Source organism: Mirounga leonina, unplaced genomic scaffold (assembly GCF_011800145.1).
Source record: "Mirounga leonina isolate KUSES-001 unplaced genomic scaffold, KU_Mleo_1.0 Mir_125, whole genome shotgun sequence".
Lineage (NCBI taxonomy): Eukaryota > Metazoa > Chordata > Mammalia > Carnivora > Phocidae > Mirounga > Mirounga leonina.
Window position 1 is genome coordinate 71,107,987 of NW_023270305.1, and position 20,881 is coordinate 71,128,867.

Sequence of the window (20,881 nt, forward strand, 5' to 3'; positions counted from 1 at the left end):
TTAAATCAATCAATTTCTGATTACCGGGAAATTTACTTGGGAGTTTACAGATAGGTTTTGAACCCTATTTTCTTTTTTTAATTTCCTTCCTCTTTCAAACCTAAGCAAGCATAGAAGCAGTAGTTGATCCACTTTAAGAAAAGTGAGAAATTCTTTTTAGGTGAAGATATTTTCTCACCTCCCTTGGGGAAAAGGGATTCTGTCAGGTTTTTAAGTCAAAGAAATTCTTGAGGGTGGTCTTGCGCCTTTTTTTGGGGTAACTCTCCTCCTTCAGCACCTCGGATAGTCCAGACCCACGCAGACAGAGGGCAGAAAGAGAGGTCAAACCCACCCTGGAAGGATTTCCTGACCCTATTATCATCTCTCACCCACCATGACACCTGTGCCTTGGTGGGTTAAGCTCATAGGCATTTGAGATGTCCCTTCTCCATTCTGCTGTTACGAGGTCTCGCCAATGGAAAGCAAAGGAAGATCCAGTGACCTTCTTCTATATCCCTCTCTCCTCTTACCTCTGCTCCCCAAGTATCTGCGCATTCTATCCTGTATCTATCCCTGTTGTCTCTTTTGAGGAGGTTGTTTTTTTTTTTTTTAAATTTATTTTTTATTCTTATGTTAATCCCCATACATTACATCATTAGTTTTAGATGAAGTGTTCCATGATTCATTGTTTGTGCATAACACCCAGTGCTCCACGCAGAATGTGCCCTCCTCTTTTGAGGAGGTTGTTAAGCACGACTGCCGAGTTTGTGTCCAGGAACAGAGTAGGTGCTCAGTATATTTTTGAATAAATGCCAAATAGAACAGTATTTCTGCAATGTCTCTACCATCCTAATCACACCTTCATTACTTTTAACCTAAATTACTTTAATAGCTTCCTGATTGGTTCTCTTTCTTCTGTTATTATTAATCCATCCACTACACTCCTGCCAACTCAATTTTCCTAGACTGCAGATGCAGATAAAAAGCTTCACGGCTCCAAAATCTTCACATACCATTATATACATAATACGATGATGACCATGACCATGCTGTCTCCTGTTGTGCTTTACAGTTTTCAGAGTACTTTCATACAAGTTTTTAAATTTACACTCAACCTTTAATACTACTATACCCATACTGCGGGTGAGGCAGTCAAAGCTCAAAGAGATGAACTGATTTGCCCAAATTCACTCAACTCATAAATGTCACCACTGAAATTTGCATAACTATCTCATACTTCCAGCTCAGTATTTGTCTTTCACTCCACTGCATCTGCTCTCAAAGATCTCAGCATAGTATTCAAGACCTTCTACAAGGTCTCGGTTTTCAGTCTTGTGCCCTTTCGTTAGTCTACACCCACACTAAGTATAAGGAAAACTACAGTCTCTGTTTTCACTTACACTATGCCCTTTGTGTGTGAATGCCCTATTCTCATATGCTTTTTGGATTTCTATCCATTCATGAAGGCTCATCTCAAATATCATCTATGTCTTGAGGCCTTTGCTGATTCCCCTTCTATTCCATATATGACAATTTCCTTCTCATGCTCCTCCAATGCACTTATTTTTCTCTCTCATAGTAACTGTTAGATTCTTTTTTGTGTTAAGTTTTATGAGTATATACCTCAATCTGCACTCAACCATTTCTCCCTCTTCCAATACCCTTCTCCCAAAATAGAATAGAAATCACACTTAGGAATCTCAACGATCTCTTTCAATAACATTCAGATCTATTAAATATAATCCTATAAAGAAGGACTGAAAATTTCTTCAGAGAGGGATACTGCCTACTTATCTTTGTGTAGACTGAAGCACATTACACACTAAGCACTCAAAATTAACTCACTGAATTGAACTGAATGCCCATATTTCAATGCAAAATTGCTCAGTAACTTGATTTTAATTCTAGCTAAGTATTTCCATGTAACTTTTCTACCTAGTGAATTCTGCTAAATATATGAAGGAATGGTAAAGACAACAGGGTTGCTTAAAACATTTAAATCTTCAGAATTTCCAAAAACATAAGAATTCTTTACACAAACTATTTAAATGTATACTTTAAAAATCAATGTGCAATGGTTTTTTTAAGATTGATTATCCATTATATAAAAATTCTTCATTAGGGTTAGATGGGAAAATTATGAGCAAATAGTTTGTTTCTACTTCCTCTTCTGTCACTTACTAGCTCAGTGAGCTTAGGTAAATCACATCTTCAGTAAACTGTAGTGATTTCAAACCACAGACTTAGGAACCAATCAAATCTCAGCTTGTGGTATTTTAGAACCAGAGGAAATAGAGAAGTTAACATTCTCAAAGTTTAATCATGAAGATTAAATGAGATAATACATATAAAGAGCATAGCATGATTCCCTTATGTTTAATCATTCAATAAAAGACAGTACTGATTAAAACAAATTGAGTTTCAGAATTCTTATCTCTAAAATGAGAAATAGAATTTCTCTCTGAGCTTTAGATATTAGGAAACTGAGATGAGAGGATATATGGGAAAGTTTTTTTTTTTTTAAAGATTTTATTTATTTATTTTTGAGAGAGAGAGAACATGAGCAGGGGGGCGGGGAGGGACAGAGGGAGAAGCAGACTCCCCTCCAAGCTGGGAGTCCAATGCAGAACTTGATCCCAGGACCCTGGGATCATGACCTAAGCCAAAGGCAGATGCTTAACTGACTGAGCCACCCAGGTGCCCTGGGAAAGTGTTTTTATAAAAAAATGAAGCATTATGCAAGTTTAACCTGTAATTAAGCTAGTAATTATTAATACAAACTATATACATAGTATTAAAACATAAAGTTATTTAAAATGATTATTAGGATCCCTAAGTATGATTTGTACTTTACACTGGAGAAAATGTCCCTAAGCTTTCTCATGGGAACAGAGCCTTGACATAATAATAGTGAGATAAGATTTGGTTAAAAAAAAGTGCTTAATTTGTACCTTATTTCTAGTAGTTTAAAATGTAAAAAAAGGTAAAATTTTTCATAACTGCTACAATTTCACTTAGTTTATCTCACAACATTCTCTTCACAGGAAAAGATTCCTGCCCATTGCCAGGTGTGTCCACTGCTCCCCACCCCCACTCATGCTCCTGACCTCCCTTGCCTCAACTAGCCCTTCATCACTGCGTTGCTCCTCTTTCCCCCACTTGGCTGTCCGGTAGCCACTTCCCAGATTAGAGATAAGACAGGATGAAAATATAATATAAAGCCAATTACTCCAGAGTTTAGGGAGCTACCTTCTGATCTTCTAAAGTCCCTTGCCACTTCTTTGATCTGCCTGCCTTTGTTCCTTTTTGATTTCTTATTCCTTAGGAATGAGGTCACACCCTATTCCTCAACACTAAGAGGGCCCCAGTTTTGAGCTTGGGTTCCTTAGCCAACTGGTAGGATTCAGAATCAGACGTATCTATCTTAACACAGCCTCATCAGTCCCATCTCTCTAAGCAGATGTCTAGTTACCCAAGGGACATATTTCAGGGTGTCTTCTTATTTCTTAGATAAGCTTAAAATGCCAAGTCTCTTTATAGTAAATACACTCACTTTTCTGCTAAATGAAGGAACAGATGGTTGAATGATAACAGTATAGAATACTGCATTTCATTAACTGTCCAACTTTTCTCTATCCTCCATATACTGGTTCTCAGAAGGCCATGGGACACATGGGCCAGTGTCCATTTTCATGTCTATTGACCAGCAAGTTGACCCTGAGTCCCAGGAATCCAGAGCTTCAAGGTGAGCAGACTTTCATGTACTCATTTTGCACAAACCTCTCCCCTCCATGTAGCTACCCACTTACTCTGCCATCAACTGCACAGCCTGTCCTAGGACAAATGGTTAGAGGTTTGGGTATCCATTCATTACACAGTGTGCCTCTTTGTTATTCAAGGTGAGAAGAAACACAAATTGAATTTTAGCCTGAAATCTTAAGAGTTCAAAATGTTTATATTGTAGTATAAAGATCTGCAAAGTATATTTAGTTTGAAAATAGAGTAAATTAGAAAAATTCTGAACATTTAAATTTTCCTATTAAAATCAGCAAATAGAGAAATACTTTCCCTGGTCTCTCTTCCTATCTACTGTCTCCCCACTACAATCTATTTTGATCGCTGTCAACGAAGTGTTTTAATTAAAATAGTTACTATGCCGCACTTGCTCAAAAGCTTCCAGGGACTCTGGTCCAAGCATTCAAGATGCTCTGTCATATGGTGCCATCAAGAAACACTGCAGTGTTACTGCTTGTTACTTTTCTATACGGTCCTCCCCTCCTCCCTTCCAGATGGGCTTACTTCTTGTCCTGCCCTATGTTTTCCTGTCCCGACATTTTCTGCTTTTCCTTTCATGTTATTCCAACTTCACTTACCTCTTCCTTCTGTTTTTTTTTTTTTTTTTTAAAGATTTATTTATTTGAGACAGAGAGCAGGGGGAAGAGGGGCAAAGGGAGAGGGAGAGAGAGAATCTCAAGCAGACTCCCTGCTGAGCAGGGAGCCCAACACGGGGCTCTATTTCAGGACCCTGAGATCAGGACCTGAGCCGAAATCAAGAGTTGGATCCTTAATGAATCAGCCACCCAGGCGCCCCTTACCTTTACCTTCTTTCTCATCCCTCATCTCCTAATGAAGGTCACTGACCAGTGTGATCCTTAGCAAGCACCACACCCTCCACTCTCTATTACACATGATCTATGTCCCTTATTTCACATTTCCATGTTACCTGGGGCTGTGAGTTTACCTTTCATGTGTTACCACTATCAGACTATACATTTTTTAACTCCTATTAGATTATAACCTCTTTTAGGGAAGGGATTGTGCCTTTGAAACTCTCTTGTAACTCTCTGGAGGCCTAGCACAATGGATAAAATAATAGGAATTCATTTAACGTCTCTGGGATTCACTTTTCTCTCCTTTTCAAATGATGGCACAAATAAGCTATACTTGTCCTACCAAATACTATGATGGTTGCCAGAATCAGGAGGACTGAATTTCTTCTCTCTCTTTCAGCAATGTTTCAACATCTGCTGCCAACTCCGAGGTCTGCTAAAAGGGGGTGTCTATCCCCACAGGCCTGGCAAATGACCACAGCTAACTCCAGAATTCTTTGTGCTCTGAAACTCACTCTTTTCAAAATAAAACATTGGATTAATTCTGTAACTTGGGAATAAAAATATAAAATGCCAAAGTCGATTTTTATATGTGGCAGTGGCTGCGGCAGATCAGAGCATTATTTTGTTTTCAGTTTCCATATCAGAATAATCCCTCAGCTTTTCAGTTCTTTCACACATATTATTCATGTTATGACACTCTTATCAGATGAGTGCTGCCAACAACAGAACAGTGTAATTTTTATTACACTGCATATCCTTTAAATGCGGGTAGCTAACAAGAGCACTGTGTCTGGTGAAGGAAACAGGCCCATACCTGGGAGTCAGAGCACCAGCCCTCGAGTAAGAAAAACCGGGAGAAGCACACTCATTCTTCCCTGATGGGGCTACGGAGTGCATTCTAATTGTCAGTCCATCCCCAGGCTTTAAACAGACTCCAGGGTCAGACTTGAAGGCTGGGCAGATTTGGGCTCTGGACAAGCAGGTCTAAGCTGCCCCCTAAATCAACAAAAACTCAAGAACATCCTCATTTTGTTACTATAGTAGAAGGACCTAGAGTTTGCAAAATAATAGTAAATACAGTGTATTCATGTCCATTAAGAATAACAACAATCATTATTTTGATGGAAACACTATTCATGGAAAGCTTTTGGAAAAACAGTGGCTGCTGAAAAAGTACCTTCTGTTTTTTTATAGTACAGCTTAGGCTGCTAAAATTACAAGTAAGCAAATAACCAATAAAAATGTCTAATTGCAGCACTACCAAAAATCATAGTGAAAACTTGTTTCTTTATATTAAAAACCCAGGAATATGTCCAATTTGAACTAAAATTGGCCTGAGAAGGAGATTCCCAGGAGCCATATATGTATTTTCTGGTCTCATCCATGTCCCCTGGGTGGCAGAATCTCAGATTGGAACACTAACTAATCTCAGCCAGTGCTTTTTAACTTAAGGCTATCGCCCGGCTCTCAATGAGGTTAATCATCAATGGATAAAATGGAGGGTGCTCCACATAGGTAAAGATTAATGGAATCAATTCAAGAAGCGGTTTTCAATTTAGCTGTATTAGATTAACAATATGACCCCATGGGCTTATGGTGGGAAGAAGGCAAGCATTGGGGACGGAAAAGCACAAAAGTAAGCCTTCAAACTGGAAATTCCAAGAGGGCACGAAGCCTGTGCATCACCCTTTCTTCTTGGGCCATCAGATTTTCAGTTCTCTGAGGCCACATAGTGTCTGGCCTTTCCTTATTTCCTTCACATGTAAAAAGTGATTGCTCATAAGGAAATCCATCCTGTGCACTACAGACCCATTTCATCTCTCTGACTTCAGCATCCCTGCAAACTCTGGACTCTCCAATGAAAGGATAAGAGCTCAGACTGAAGCCAAGATACAACTGCAAGTCCAAAAAATTATTGCATGCTAGATCCCTTCATTTTAGACTTTTCTGAAGATTTCTTGTTCTAGATGCAGCTTTGCTGTTTTCCAGTTTTCTTTTGGGGCAGGAAGATGGATGTGAACTGTCTTATTCTCTTGTCCCTCTGTGTTAAGTGCATTCTGTTTTATCTATATACTTGGGGCCTTCTGGAACAGTAAGAACCATACATTTTTATAATTCATTTTTAGATTCACATGCTACATTAAATATTGTGTATATATATATAAAATACATAAGTATTATATATATATATGTGTGTGTATATATATATATATATATATAGTACTCACCAATAAGCTTAGAATCTAGTGTGGGAAATTTATAAGCAAATAGGCAATTATGACAACAGAATAACTAACATGTACTCATTCATTCATTCATTCACTCTTCACCTGGCTTTCAATATTCATTTTTCCCCCTAGGCTTAAAAACATCATAATTCCTGGGCAGCTGGGTGGCTCAGTTGGTTAAGCGACTGCCTTTGGCTCAGGTCATGATCCTGGAGTCCCAGGATCGAGTCCCGTATCGGGCTCCCTGCTCGGCAGGGAGTCTGCTTCTTCCTCTGACCCTCCTCCCTCTCATGCTCTCTGTCTCTCATTCTCTCTCTCAAATAAATAAATAAAAAATCTTTAAAAAAACCAAAAAACCAAAAAAACATCATAATTCCTATTCTTTAATTGTGGATTGTTTCTAGAACTGAACATTGTGTTAAATGCTAAAAGCAGTAAGATCTGGGGTGCCTGCGTGGCTCAGGCGGTTAAGCATCTGCCTTCGGGTCAGGTCATGATCTCAGGATCCTGGGACAGAGCCCCGCATCGGGCTCCCTTCTCAACGCAGAGTCTGCTTCTTCCTTTCCCTCTGCTCCCCCCAACCTCCACTCATGTGCGCTCTCTCTCTTTCTTTCTCAGATAAATAAAGTATCTTTTTAAAAAAGACTAGTAAAATCTACTTCGGGTCCTCAGAATTGAAAGAAGAGGTTTTTGATGTCGAGTGTACAGCTGCAGGAACTTAATGACTCTTGTTAAACCCAGGTGACAACTTCAGCCCCGAGTTCCTGATGCAACACACAGACACCTGCCAGTTTCCTGCGCTCTTAAGAACCTTGTGCTCCTGTTGAGAAGCACTGATTAGTCTAATTTTAAAAGATGCTTTATAAAAAATAAAGCATTTGGGGGCAGTAAGAGGATTTCCCAAATTCTGAATGTGGGGCTGGTATTTTCCTGTGTCGTTTCTAAGAATAAGTCATACTAAGTCTAGGTTTATAAGAACTGAGCCAAATTCCTGACCAGCTCATGAGAAAGGTCATGTTATTTATGATACCACTGTCACCTTACTTTTGATCTACATAACACCTTTTCGTGATAGCACAAACACTAGAAATAAGCCCTCCTAATAGACGTATAGATTGTAATTAATCTCAGAACCAGCTGTGGTTTGCAACAATCAAACGGCTCTTTCATATGTATCTAAGGGTAGAGAAGGTATTCTTTGGGACAGAGAGGAAGACTATGGAAGCCAGAAGGGAAAGAGGGTGAATTACATTCTTGGCCATGTTTTCCTCTTACCATGTTCCCGAACCCCCTTCCACAGACAGATAACCAGACATGTGCATTAGACAAAACCCATCTCTCGATTACAGAGAAGCAGAATGGTGGAACAGAACAGGTTTGGAGTCAGCATTTGAGAAACCACATGTCATCTTGGCCCTGCTGTGAACCGGCAGAATGACCCTGGGCCAGTTTGCTTTTCTGATTATTGATGTCCTCATCTGTAAATTGGTGTTTAATCACCCTATCTTGCAGGATTACTAAAAAAAAGCGTTGGTGACAAAGTACCTAGCACAGCGGCCGTTACAAAGTAGGTACTCCACAGAAGGTGATTACGGCCGTTATCACTACCTTTATAGTTAGCGTTGGCAGCTTTTGGCTTGGACTTTGGGAAGAGATGGGGATGACTACAGGAGAAGACATTTATGAGTTTGTTTTTTAATCTATTTCACTCCGTTAATTATTTAATATTTAACTGGTTAATTATTCATAGTCAAATAGAAGGCATAATGAAAGTGTGCTTATTAAACAATAATTTGCTTCCCTCACTCCCTTTGCCACTAGGGTACCATGTGCACAGAGGGGAGGGGGTGCTGTCGCATCGTCTGGTATTTTTCTTAAATGGGACAATTACTAGTAAGCAGAATGCATTCTCTTTCCAAAAGCCGGTCTGGGGTTCTAAAGAGTTTAGAAGCTTTGTCTTTATGCCTACAGACTACCCCTGAGGCAACAGTTGGGGCAGTTAAGCTGGTACACTGGCCTGAGAGCTCTTCTAAGATGACCTGAAGGAGCCAATGGGGAAAGGTGAATATAGGGGTGGAAAGCGATGGGTCACGGGGGCAGGAGCCAGCCTGGAGGCAGGGCACAGAGCAAGGCAGGCAGCTTGGACAAGAAGAAACCCTGAGAGCCACTGGGGCTGAGATTAAAAAGTCCCTGGTACAGAAGGATGTCTGGTTCCCCAGAGGGAAGGCAGGTCTCAGCAGCTGCACTGCCCTTAGCGCAACCTTGCTTGCTGATGGGGCACGTCTTTCTCCCTTTCAAGCCCTTTCCCAGCTAAGTTCCCTTCCACCACGCAGGTTTCTATGAACTTCACTCAAGTATTTCCTCTCAGTTTGAGAGGTGATTTATAAATCACTGAGTGGCACTGCCCTAGTCTAGCAGGGATGTCTCCTCATCTTAGGGATGAATGTAAAAGGCAGGATGCCTTTACAGAAGACAGGAAATGTCTACTGAAGTTTTCCAGATACAGACTGCCAAATCCAGAGGAGGAAAGAAAGCTGGTGAGCCTGGGAGAAACCATCTTTTTTGTTTTCTTTTTAAACCATGAGGTTAAAATATCCTTAAAATGGAGAAGCAAAAGATCAAAATATTTCCCCTCAGAAGTTCATAGGTCTGCGAGAAAAGAGAAGTTAGGGCCAAAATGAAAACGGGATGATAACTACTTTTATTAGAAGAAAAGCAACAAAAAGACTGGGTTAGTAGAGCCTGGTAAAGCGCTTACCCCTCAGGAAAAGATATTCCTTGAGAGCACAGAAATGGAGATAAAAGAGGAAGGCACCAAATTAATGATGTCTAAGGAAGATAAGACCCTGAACTCAGATGCTGTGTCTTTAAATGGGGAAAGAAAGAACTTAAGGAAATGAGGAAGCAAAGATGATCTTGCAGACATCTCCATGGGGAGAAAGTGAGAAGGAAGGTTCCAACTAGGCAAAAGCAAATGGACAATCTACAAATTTGAGACAGATGTTTCTATTCCTTGATCCTTGCTGACAACACCAGACATAGTTTCCTGTCTTAAGAAGGGGTCTGCAATCATGCTGAATAGTTTATGCCTTAGTTCGACCAATCAATTCAGTTTCTACTAGTGCATCCAGATGTCCATCGAACTGAACTCATTTTTGAGCATCCACTATGTGGTGCAACACTATGTCCTGGGGATACAACACAGAATACAACAGACATGGAACTGTGAGTACCCGTGGGACAGACAAGCAATACACGGTGAACAATGTAAATACAACACATCCATATTCCTTGTGGTTGCCATGTTTTTGTTTCTGGTTTTATTTCTCATGGAGCCACCCCAGCCATCAACGCCCATCCTGGCCTTAACGGATGCTGGTTGAGTAATCGTATTCCTCGTCGTTGCTCCATTGGACTCATGTGTCTAAGCAGTTTGGCAAAAGAGAAGCCTAAGTTGCTGTGTCAGACATCCAAGGGCCTACCTTGTGGAAAAAACATTACAGGTGGCTTATGGAGACAAGCAGCCACAATTAGAGTCCACTGGTTAAAGCTGCCAGGAAGAGTTTGGTTTTTATAAACTTTCTAACAATTTCTGACAGTATTCCATAGGTGCTTTGTGCTAAGCACTGTTTTAGGTGGTGGAAACACAGCTGCAAATATGGTCCCTGTCCTCATGGATGCTACATTCTGGTAAAAGTGAGATAAACAGTAAACATGTATACAACTTTATGCAGCATTATATAACATAACAATGCAGTTTAAGTTAGCATGATATAATATGATATAACATAAGAACCATTAAAACTGTAGTGGTAAGTTGGTCATTTCTTAAAATGGTGAGCTGCTTATCGTGGAAGCATCTGAGATCGTAACAGCGAAAGGTCTCTAGGAATCCAAAGTCTGGAGTACCCACTTCCTTCTAACTTTGGTGGGTCATCATGGGCGGGAACTGAGGCAACCCCTGCCCTCCCTGTTTGTCTCTATTTGTGATTCAGTGAAGTTCTTAACTGCACATGTATTCTCTGTTAGGCTAAGGACACACGATTTCACTTTAATTTTTAATTTAATTGAAAAATTACCTTCACTGCATCTTTCTGCTTACATAAATAATATATGCTTCTTGTTAAAAAGTTAAACATTGCAAAAATACAAAATGCAGGAAAGTGAAAGCCACCCAGGATCCTGGTACTTATCCAGGCGCCAGGTACTTATCCAATTTTTATATATATATACTAACATGGGGATTATACATGTATTTTTAATGAGGTCATACTGTTTAGTGACTTGATCTTTTTCATTTTTCATTTCTTCTTTCCCAACACAACATATAATGTATCTTCTTTCGAGAGGCTACACAGACAATCCACTGCCTGGAAGTATCATAGTTTATTTATTCTGCCTGGAAGTATTATAGCTTATTTAATCAAGTGACAGAGAGTTGATTTGTTGCCTTTTTTTTTTCATGACTATAAACCACGCTTTGGCAAAAATCCTTGTACATTGATCTTTTCATGGTTGTGTATTTCTTCCAGAGTATAAATTCCTTGTACAGAATTTCTAGGTCAAATGGCATAAATATTTTAAATGCTAATATATTGTCAAATTGTTCTCCAAAAATGGTCTATTAATTTACATATCCTGTAACGGCATATGAAAGTCCCTGTTTCTAAACACCTTTATTAATACTCTTTTTAAAAGTCATATTTGCAGTGGCTTCTAGACCAAGATGGCAACATAGGAGGCTATTGAATCTCCCTCCTTGCATGGACACACTGAATATACAACTACACATGGAGCAATCTCCTCTGAGAGAAAACCAGGAACTAGATGAGCGAATCCTACATATCAGGTGACAGACAAAATATACACATTGAAACAGGTAGAAAAGGCTGAGTGAGACTCATGCTATAAATCCCATCCCTAGCACAGCATATAATTGGGAGGGAACCCCCAAGTCCCAGCTTCTCTCTGAGGAGGAGAGGGTCTGGATCACAAGTCCAGCACCCCAAATTTGAAGGCTCCACCCGAGGAATGGGCCCCCAAATCCCCTAGCTCCGATAGCCCACAGGGCTTGTATTCATGAGTCCCACAGGATTATAGGCAACAAAGAAGCAGTCATTAAAGGATGCAGGAGCATTTGCGTCTATACACCTGGGCACAGTGCAGAGGTGGCAGGCAAAAATGCCCATCTCCCAGTTTCTCCCTGGAAGGAGTAAGAGTATATACTCTTTCCCTGTGAGAGGGACAGGCTTCTGATCAACATGCATCTAAATGCTAACTATAATCCTCCCTTTTGGGACACTGAGAAGTCTTGGCACACTCTCAACTACTGGGAGCCACTAATAGCAAAAATGGCAGCTTGGACAATCACAAATGTTTGAGAAGTAACCAGGAGCTTGAGCTGGGCTGATTGACGGGATTCATCTCCTATACAAGACCAGTCTGTCAAGCCAGGCAGAGTTGGCTATTTTAACTAATGTGCAGAAAAAAAAACACAGAACATCTCAGAAATGAAGAAACAGGGAAATACGTTCCAAACAAAAGAACAAGACAAATCTCCAGAAACCAATCTTAATGAAATGGAGAGAAGTGATTTACCCAATAGAATGTTCAGAGTAATGTTCATAATGATGCTCACTGAGGTCAGGAAATCAATTTATGAACAAAGAATCTCAACAAAGAGACAGAAAATATTAAATATATGAAAAAATCAGAGAGCTAAAGAATGTAATAACTGAATTGGAAAAAAAAATCTAATAGAGGGATTCAACAGCAGACTAAATCAAGAGGGAAAAAAATCAGTGAACTAGATGACAGGGCAGTGGAATTCATCTACTAAAAGGTGCAAAAAGAAATAAAAAAGAGTAAGGGACTTCTTGGACACTATTACATGTACCAATATACATTATGGGGGTCCCAGAGGAGAAAAAGAGAGAAATGGGCAGAAAACTTACTCAAATAAGTACTGTAAACCTCCCTAAACTGAAAAAGGAAACAGACACCCAGATCCAGGAATGCCAGAAAGTACCAAAGAAGATGAAGCCAAGGAAAGTCATGCTGATGCACATTATAATTATACTGTCAAAACGTAAAGACAAAGATAGAACCTTAAAAGCAGCAAGAAAACTTGTTACATACAAGGGAAATACCATAATATTTCAACAGTTGTTTTTTTTTTTTCAGCAGAAACCTTGCGGGTCAGAGGGGAGTTGGATGACATATTCAAAGTGCTGCCAGAGAAAAACAACCTGCCACCTGAGAATACTCTACCTGACAAAGTCCTTCTATCATCATTAGACCAGCCTTTCAAGAAATGTTAAAGGAAGTTCTTCAAGCTTAAGGGATGCTAATTAGTAACATAAAAATAAATGAAAGTATAAAACTCACTGGTTAAGGTAAATATGTAGTTAAATTCAGAAAACTCTAATATTATAGTGGTGGTACATAAATTACTTATAACTCTAGTATAAAGGTTAAAAGACAAAAGTATTAAAAACCACTACAACAATTTGTTAACAAATGCACAATATAAAAAGATGTAAACTGGAAAAGAGAATGTAAGACCTGATACTATAAAACTCCTAGAAGAAAACAGGGTTTAGGCTCCTTGATATTAGTCTTTGCAGTGATCTCTCATTTTTGACACAAAAAGCAAAGGCAGTAAAAGCAAAAATAAACAAGTGAGACTCCATCAAACTGAAAGCTTCTACACAGCAAAGGAAACATCAACAAAATGAAAAGACAACTTCTGGCATAGGAGACCTGCAAACCACATATCTGGTTAATATCCAAAATATACAAGGAACTCATCAACCCAAAAGCAAAAACCAAATAATCCAAAGATCTGAATAGACATTTCTCAAAAAAGACATAAAGATGGACAACTGGTACATGAAAAGAAGTGCAGCATTATTAATCATCAGAGAAACAAGAGTCAAACCACAAACAACTATCACCTCACATCTGTGAGGATATCTATTGTAAAAAAGACAAGAGATGACAAACACTGGCAAGGATGTAGAGAAGAGGGAACCCTTGTGCACTGTTGGTGAGAATGTAAACTGGTACAGCTACTAAGGAAAACAGTATGGAGGTTCCTCAAGAAATTAAATTGTAACTACTACATGATCTAATAATCCCACATCTGGGTATATATCTAAAGGAGACAAAATCATTATCTTAAATAAATATTTGTATTCTCATGTTCACTGCAGCATTATTCATAATAGCCAAAGAATGGAAGCAACCTAAGTGTCCATTGATGGATGAATGGAAAAAGAAATTGTGGTTTGTATATACAATGGAATATTATTCAGCCTTAAAAAGAGAAAAATCTTGCCTTTTGTGACAACATAGATGGACCTTGAGGAAATTATGCTAAATAAAATATGCCAAACAGAGAAAGACAAATACTATATGGCATTACTATAGGTGGAATCTAAAACAAAACAAAACAAAAGTTGAATTCATAGAAACAGAGAGTAGAATGGTGGTTGCCTGGGGCTGGGGTAGGGGAAAACAAGTAGAGGTTGGTAAAAGGGTACCAACTTTCACTATTTATAAGATAAATGAAGTCTGAGATCCAAATGTATAGTTGCTAATAATGTACTGTAAATACTGTATCATATAACTGAAATTTGCTGAGAACAGAACTTTAAAAAAGGTAAATATGTGAGTTGATGGAAGTGTTAATTAACTTCATGGTGGAATCTTTTCATAATGTATATGTATATCTCATCATCATGCTGGACTCTTCAAATATATTACAATTTTGTCAATTATACCTCAATAAACAATCATTTTTTACCTCACTTCCAATTTTATAGGAAAAAAATGCTTGAACTGTTGCTTTAATTGCATCTCTAATTATTAGTGTAGCATATTTATTAGGTGTTTTCTTTTCCTAGTCCTGAAATACCTCTTTATATCCTTGCCCATTTTGACATCAGAGTATATATTTTTCATACTGTTGCTTAAAAATCCCTTTGGGTATTTTGGAAATTAGTTCTGTCTCATCTGTCAGGTTGTCACATAAATACATTTTCCAATCACATATCTATGGAAAGAATTCCTGAAGTAAAAATGCATGAGAAAACTTGGAAGGAAAAACAACTCTTGAGAACAAAAGGTGAACAATACAAATTTTATCTTTGAAAAGTATTCAATATAATCATCAAAGTATGTGGCAATTTTATTGTATAGCAGCAAACTTGTCTAAATATTAAAACCCGATTGCAAAAAAATATTTGTTGTAATAAAAGCCTAAAAAGAAGAGGATAGTAATATTCCAGTTGAACCAATGGATATCTGAGTGAGTATGTGTGTGTGCAGGGGTGTGTGTCAGCGGGTGGGTGTGTGTTTAATTTTGTGTGTGACTGTTGGCTATACGATGGGTATGAGGGATCTCACCAGGGTGATGAAATCTAAAACTATATAATGGTGATGGTTGCACAATTCTAAATTTACCATGATTCACTGAATTGCACACTAGAAATGGGTTCGTTTGGGGCACCTGGGTGGCTCAGTCGTTAAGCGTCTGCCTTCTGCTCAGGTCATGATCCCAGGGTCCTGGGATGGAGTCCCACATTGGGCTCCCTCCTCGAGGGGAAGCCTGCTTCTCCCTCTCCCACTCCCGCTGCTTGTGTTCCTGCTCTCGCTATCTCTGTCTCTGCCAAATAAATAAATAAAATCTTAAAAAAAAAAAAAAAGAAATAGGTTCGTTTTTTGACATGTGAACTATGTCTCAATAAAGTCATAAGAGAGAGTTAGAGAGTGCAGATTAGAGAAGAATAGCAGTAGTGAGAAGATAAGGACTCTTTTGACTTAGGGAAGGAGCCACAGAGGAGTAGCAGGTTTCTGAGGGAGGGTCGGAACCCACGTAAACGTGGCCCTGATGGTCCTGGGAGTGAGGAACCTGGCTTGAAGAAGGCTGCATGGAGGGTGGTGCTGGGTGGTAGTGAGTGCTCTGGCACAGAGAGAGACGAACCTGGAATAGGTAACAAGCACCCAGATCATGGAAGCCTATAACGGAGCAATTCAGCCGGTGAAGAGATCTAAGCCCGGGTGTCATGACAGGAGTGGTTCTGACAAGAAAGAAGGTTGGCGCTTGTGGGATGCATCGAGAAATTGTTAGAGACGCAAAATCCCAACTAAACATTTTAAAATGTTACTTGTTTAAAGCGTATTTATCTTTTAAAACTTTATGCTTCAGAGCCCACAGAGGCAAAGAGAACAACACTGTATAAAGAGGTAGAGAAAAAGCCCTGGACTCAGAATGAGGAGACACTGAGGCCAGTCCCAGAGCCATAGGGAACCATGGAACTAGGGGAGAGCACTTGGCCCAGAGAAGTTATCTGCTCAAGGCCACCAAGTCATTCTGTGGTGACTTAGAATGCGAAACTAGGGCTTCTGCATCCTTCAATATCCCTTCAGTTTGTAAAGTAATGATAAGATCATTTAACTGGGGTTTGGTGAGAAGAAATAAGATAGTGTATTTGACATTATTTCGTAAATACGCTACTTGATGTAGAACAAGTAGCATCCACAGTATTTTTTTTAAATTTTATTTATTTATTTGAGAGAGTGTGAGCGAGAGAGAGAGGGCACAAGCAGGGGCGGGGAGGGGCAGAGGGAGAGGGAGAAGCAGACTCCCCACTGAGGAGGGACCCCAAAGCTGAGCTCGATCCCAGGACCCTGAGATCATGACCTGAGCCGAACGCAGATGCTCAACCGACCAATCCGCCCAGGCGCCCCATCATTAGCAGTATTTCTTAAGTGTAAATGTAATCTATACACTATTCTAGCATTATCGGTTCTCTTAATGTTTCTTACTCGACCCTGGTCCCCTCTTTCCTACCTCTGCTGCACCAAAAATAAACCAGAAGTGGGACAAGAGAGAAAAAAGGGAAGGGGAAGGAGAAAGCAGAGGCCAGAACTATGTGAAGTGGGCAGGTGAAGGCAAGTATACTAGGAATCAGGACACCTTGCTCTATCCTTGACCAGGATGTATGCTTGACTTTGCTGGACCTTTCATTTCTCATCTGTGAATACTGTTAAGAAGAAATGAAATAATCAAAGAGTTTTCGAAAGGGAGGAGTTAGATGGAGCCTACCCCTCAAGAGCAACTGTGAACACACATAGCAAGATTCTTGCTGGAAGTTTACACAGAAATTGCCCGGCTACATTCAGCTCTTCTGAGTGATAGAAATGGAAATTATTTACTCTGGAAACCTGTTTTCAATACACAGCCAAGGTCTTAATGTTCTCAGATTCTCTGGCATTTGCCTCTTCCCTCTTCTTGTTATTTCTTTTGTATCTCTTCAGGACGATGTGGTGACAATTTTTTAAAAACAATTTATTTTGATCAGCGTCAAGGCATGTGCTTAAGCCAAGCATCATTTTTACTTCAGAGTTAAACAATCATGCTCTAATTCTCAAATTGCTTCCCCACCCTGGGGAACTTCATGTCCAAGTCTCTGACATGTAATCCTAGAACCATCTATCATGAAATGTAGTTGAGCACAAGGAAGTTAGGGCAACTGCAGCTAGGGGAAAGGTCATTAATCCTGATGCCACATTAATCTTTCCTAAACACCTTTTCTATCATGCCACCTGCGTCCCTAAGAGTCTGCTCAATTGAGAGGGTCCCTGACTCCCCATTAGAGCAGTTCCAACTTCTCAGTCTTGTCTTAGGCCCTGACTGCCTATGACATGTCCAGCACGTCCCTCCTAGGAGTGTTCATTTAGGCAAGCCAGGTTACCCTGGCCACTCAGAGTAAGGAGGAGGCTCTGTGCATCTCAACTGCAGGTCTTTGCTAGTGTTCGCCCATCTGCCTTCACTTCCCTGTCCACATCCCTACCCTTCCATTCCATACCAGTTCATGACTAACTAAGGAGAGCTGTTTTGAATCAAAAACCAAGTAAGGATGTTGGTTCCTCCCGGTTCATCAAGAAGGAAGTAGTTCTAGGAATGCCTGAGAGATGACAACATTATAATGAGTACTTAACTTCCCAAAATGACTTTTTAAAGGACAGTGAGTGATACCTTTGAATGCATTAAAAATACCCCACATATGAATATTTCTTTTAAAGATGAACCTAGCAACTAAGCACGTAGTAGGAACTAAATCAACACTCACTAACCTAATCTTATTAACGGTTGTAGTTTGGTGCAAATATGACTTTAAAATAAATTTGGTGCTTTAAAAATACCAAGTTTCTATAGTAGAACAATAAAACAACACAACAGTATCAAACACACGAAAAGCCATGGCTACCTCTTGGGAGGAAGGAAAGTGTGGGGAACTTTTAAATTACAATTCTCAAAGGGGTTTCATATTACACGGAGAAAAAAAGGAATGTACTAGATGTTTCTGGAGTTCTTTATAATTGTATCTTTTTGGCTCCAAACAAAGAACCAGCAGCAGAGTCAGGATTATTTTGGACAAATTTCAAGAAATTAAAGGTTAAAAAAAAAGAACAGAGGTCAGTCTGTTTACCTAGTACAGACAGATGGTTGTATTTATGCAGTTAGACTAGTAATGCAGAAAGACTTCCAAAGTTCCATGAAGCACATTTGCCAAGAGAATGCTTCAGGTTGGCAGAAGGTAGAAACCCTGTATTGGGTAAATATTTAGCAACATTGGTGAATTTTAACACTAATATCTCATTTGCAGTGGAATATGCTTTATGGTCTGAAATCTCTTTTCCCATTCTGTTTTATAAGTGATGATAAAAATCAAAACATAATCACCTGTCGAGGATGAATCCTGCACCTGTGAAACTATATTTCAAACAAGCCGGCTTCCTAATTACAATGGAGAGGGAACTGGCACAAGGAAGCACACTTTTTCCACCATTCCTGCAGTGGGCTACAGGCTCTCAGACGAAGGGCTGTTGGTACAACTGCTAAAATCATCTTTCCTTACTCCTGTCTGCACGACAAATAGCTTTGTCTGGGGCTCAGTGGTAGACTCCAGCCAAAATGAGAGGGCTCAGTTTTGAGGCATCTAACAGCAGCCCTACCTAAGGTAGAAACCAGAGCACCAGGAGTGTCTTGATCATGGTCTACAGAAGTCAAGGGAGAGCTGGCTGGTGCAGGGCACTGAGATGAGCATGGCAAGGGGCATGGTAAGTGCTGTAAGGGAGCTTACAGTATGATGGGAAGGCGGGAATCTACAAACACACGTATACAGAAGCAATACATCCCTGGGCATATGTGGCAAGCTCCAAATGTAGGATGGGCAGTGATGCTTGGAACTGAGCAAGGGAGCAGTGCTCTCTGTGAGCTGGTGTGTTCAGTGCTCCATGAAGGAGGTGAGCAGTGAGCAAGCCAGTAACAGAAGGTGAGACCTGGCTAATCCCAGGAATAGGCTGATGGGGAACTTGAGCAGCGGTGAAGGGATGTGTGGAAGTCAGCGGGGCTCAAGAGGACAGCAGAGGAGAATAATGAGCACGGTCTCCATAGGGCCTTGAATGCCTGATTGTGCCATGGAGGGTGGGTGGTTATGAGGGTTTGAACATGGAGGGTCAGACATACCGGGTGCTGTTTTGGGCAGAGCAACTTGGCAATCCTGCGCCAGACAGTTTGGATGGGGGACAGTGGGAGAGAAAGAAGGAAGCCTTCTAGAAGAAAAAGCTTTTTAAAACAGTTGAGAAATAGAATTTCAATACGCTAGGAATGAGGAGGTGATGGGCTCAGGAAAAATCAGATGTTTTAGCATCAGAGTTCAGAACTGCTTGCTTTTAGAGGACACAAAGTCTGCAGGGCCAACTTCTGACCTTAAAGCAGGTTTCTTCAAGGGCAGTTTTTTTTTTTTAATTAATTTTTAAAATTTTATTATGTTATGTTAATCACCATACATTACATCATTAGTTTCTGATGTAGTGTTCCATGATTCATTGTTTGCGTATAACACCCAGTGCTCCATGCAGAACGTGCCCTCAACCCATCACAGACCTGTACCTCAAAGGCAGTTTTAAGAGCAAACAAAGCCCAGGCTCAGATGGGTCCTGGCCCCAGTTCCGAGGTCCCCGCCCAGCCCCACCCAGCCCCTAGGTCCCAGCCCTGCCCCAACCTGCCCCGGACAGGACGAGCTCCCCTGTGCTCTCCTGAGTTCTCCAGTTACCACTGCAGATAGGAGTGGACCTGGTCAGTCTGTACTTGAGTTCAACAAACAAGAATGATATCAACCCGCCTGATTTATCCAACTGCATTTAGAGGCGTAATATGGTCTTCCCTGGCTTCTGGCCATACAGAAGGCATGTAAACCACAGTCCTTCCCCTAAGAAGACTCGCATTGAAATCTGGAGGCCCCGTGAACACACATCAGTTACTGAGCATCACAAAATGGCATGCAATTTATATACCACATCTTCTTTATCCATTCATCTGTCGATGGACATCTATGCAGCCATCAAAAGGAATGAGATCTTGCCATTTGCAACGATGTGGATGGAACTGGAGGGTATTATGTTGAGCGAAATAAGTCAAACAGAGAAAGACATGTATCATATGATCTCACTGATATGAGGAATTCTTTTTTTTTTTTTTAAAGATTTTATTTTTATTTATTTATTTGAGAGAGAGAATGAGAGACAGAGAGCACGAGAGGGAAGAGGGTCAGAGGGAGAAGCAGGCCCCCCGCTGAGCAGGGAGCCCGATGTGGGACTCGATCCCGGGACTCCAGGATCATGACCTGAGCCGAAGGCAGTCGCTTAACCAACTGAGCCACCCAGGCGCCCCAGATATGAGGAATTCTTAATCGCAGGAAACAAACTGAGGGTTGCTGGAGTGGGGGGGGGGTGGGAGAGATGGGGTGACTGGGTGATAGACACTGGGGAGGGTATGTGCTCTGGTAAGTGCTGTGAATTGTGCAAGACTGTTGAATCTCAGATCTGTACCTCTGAAACAAATAATGCAATATATGTTAAGAAAAAAAAAAAAAGAAGAAGAAGAAGAAGAAGGTAGCGGGAGGGGAAGAATGAAGCGGGGGAAATCGGAGGGGTAGATGAACCATGAGAGACAATGGACTCTGAAACACAAACTGAGGGTTCTAGAGG

At 40.4% G+C, this 20,881-nt stretch overlaps 1 protein-coding gene across 1 annotated transcript in view; it reads right to left on the reverse strand.

The window, feature by feature from the left end:
• Positions 1-20,881, reverse strand: part of AFF3 (AF4/FMR2 family member 3) — a 523,007-nt gene that overhangs the window by 197,716 nt on the left and 304,410 nt on the right. The gene's annotated exons all lie outside the window — the stretch shown is intronic.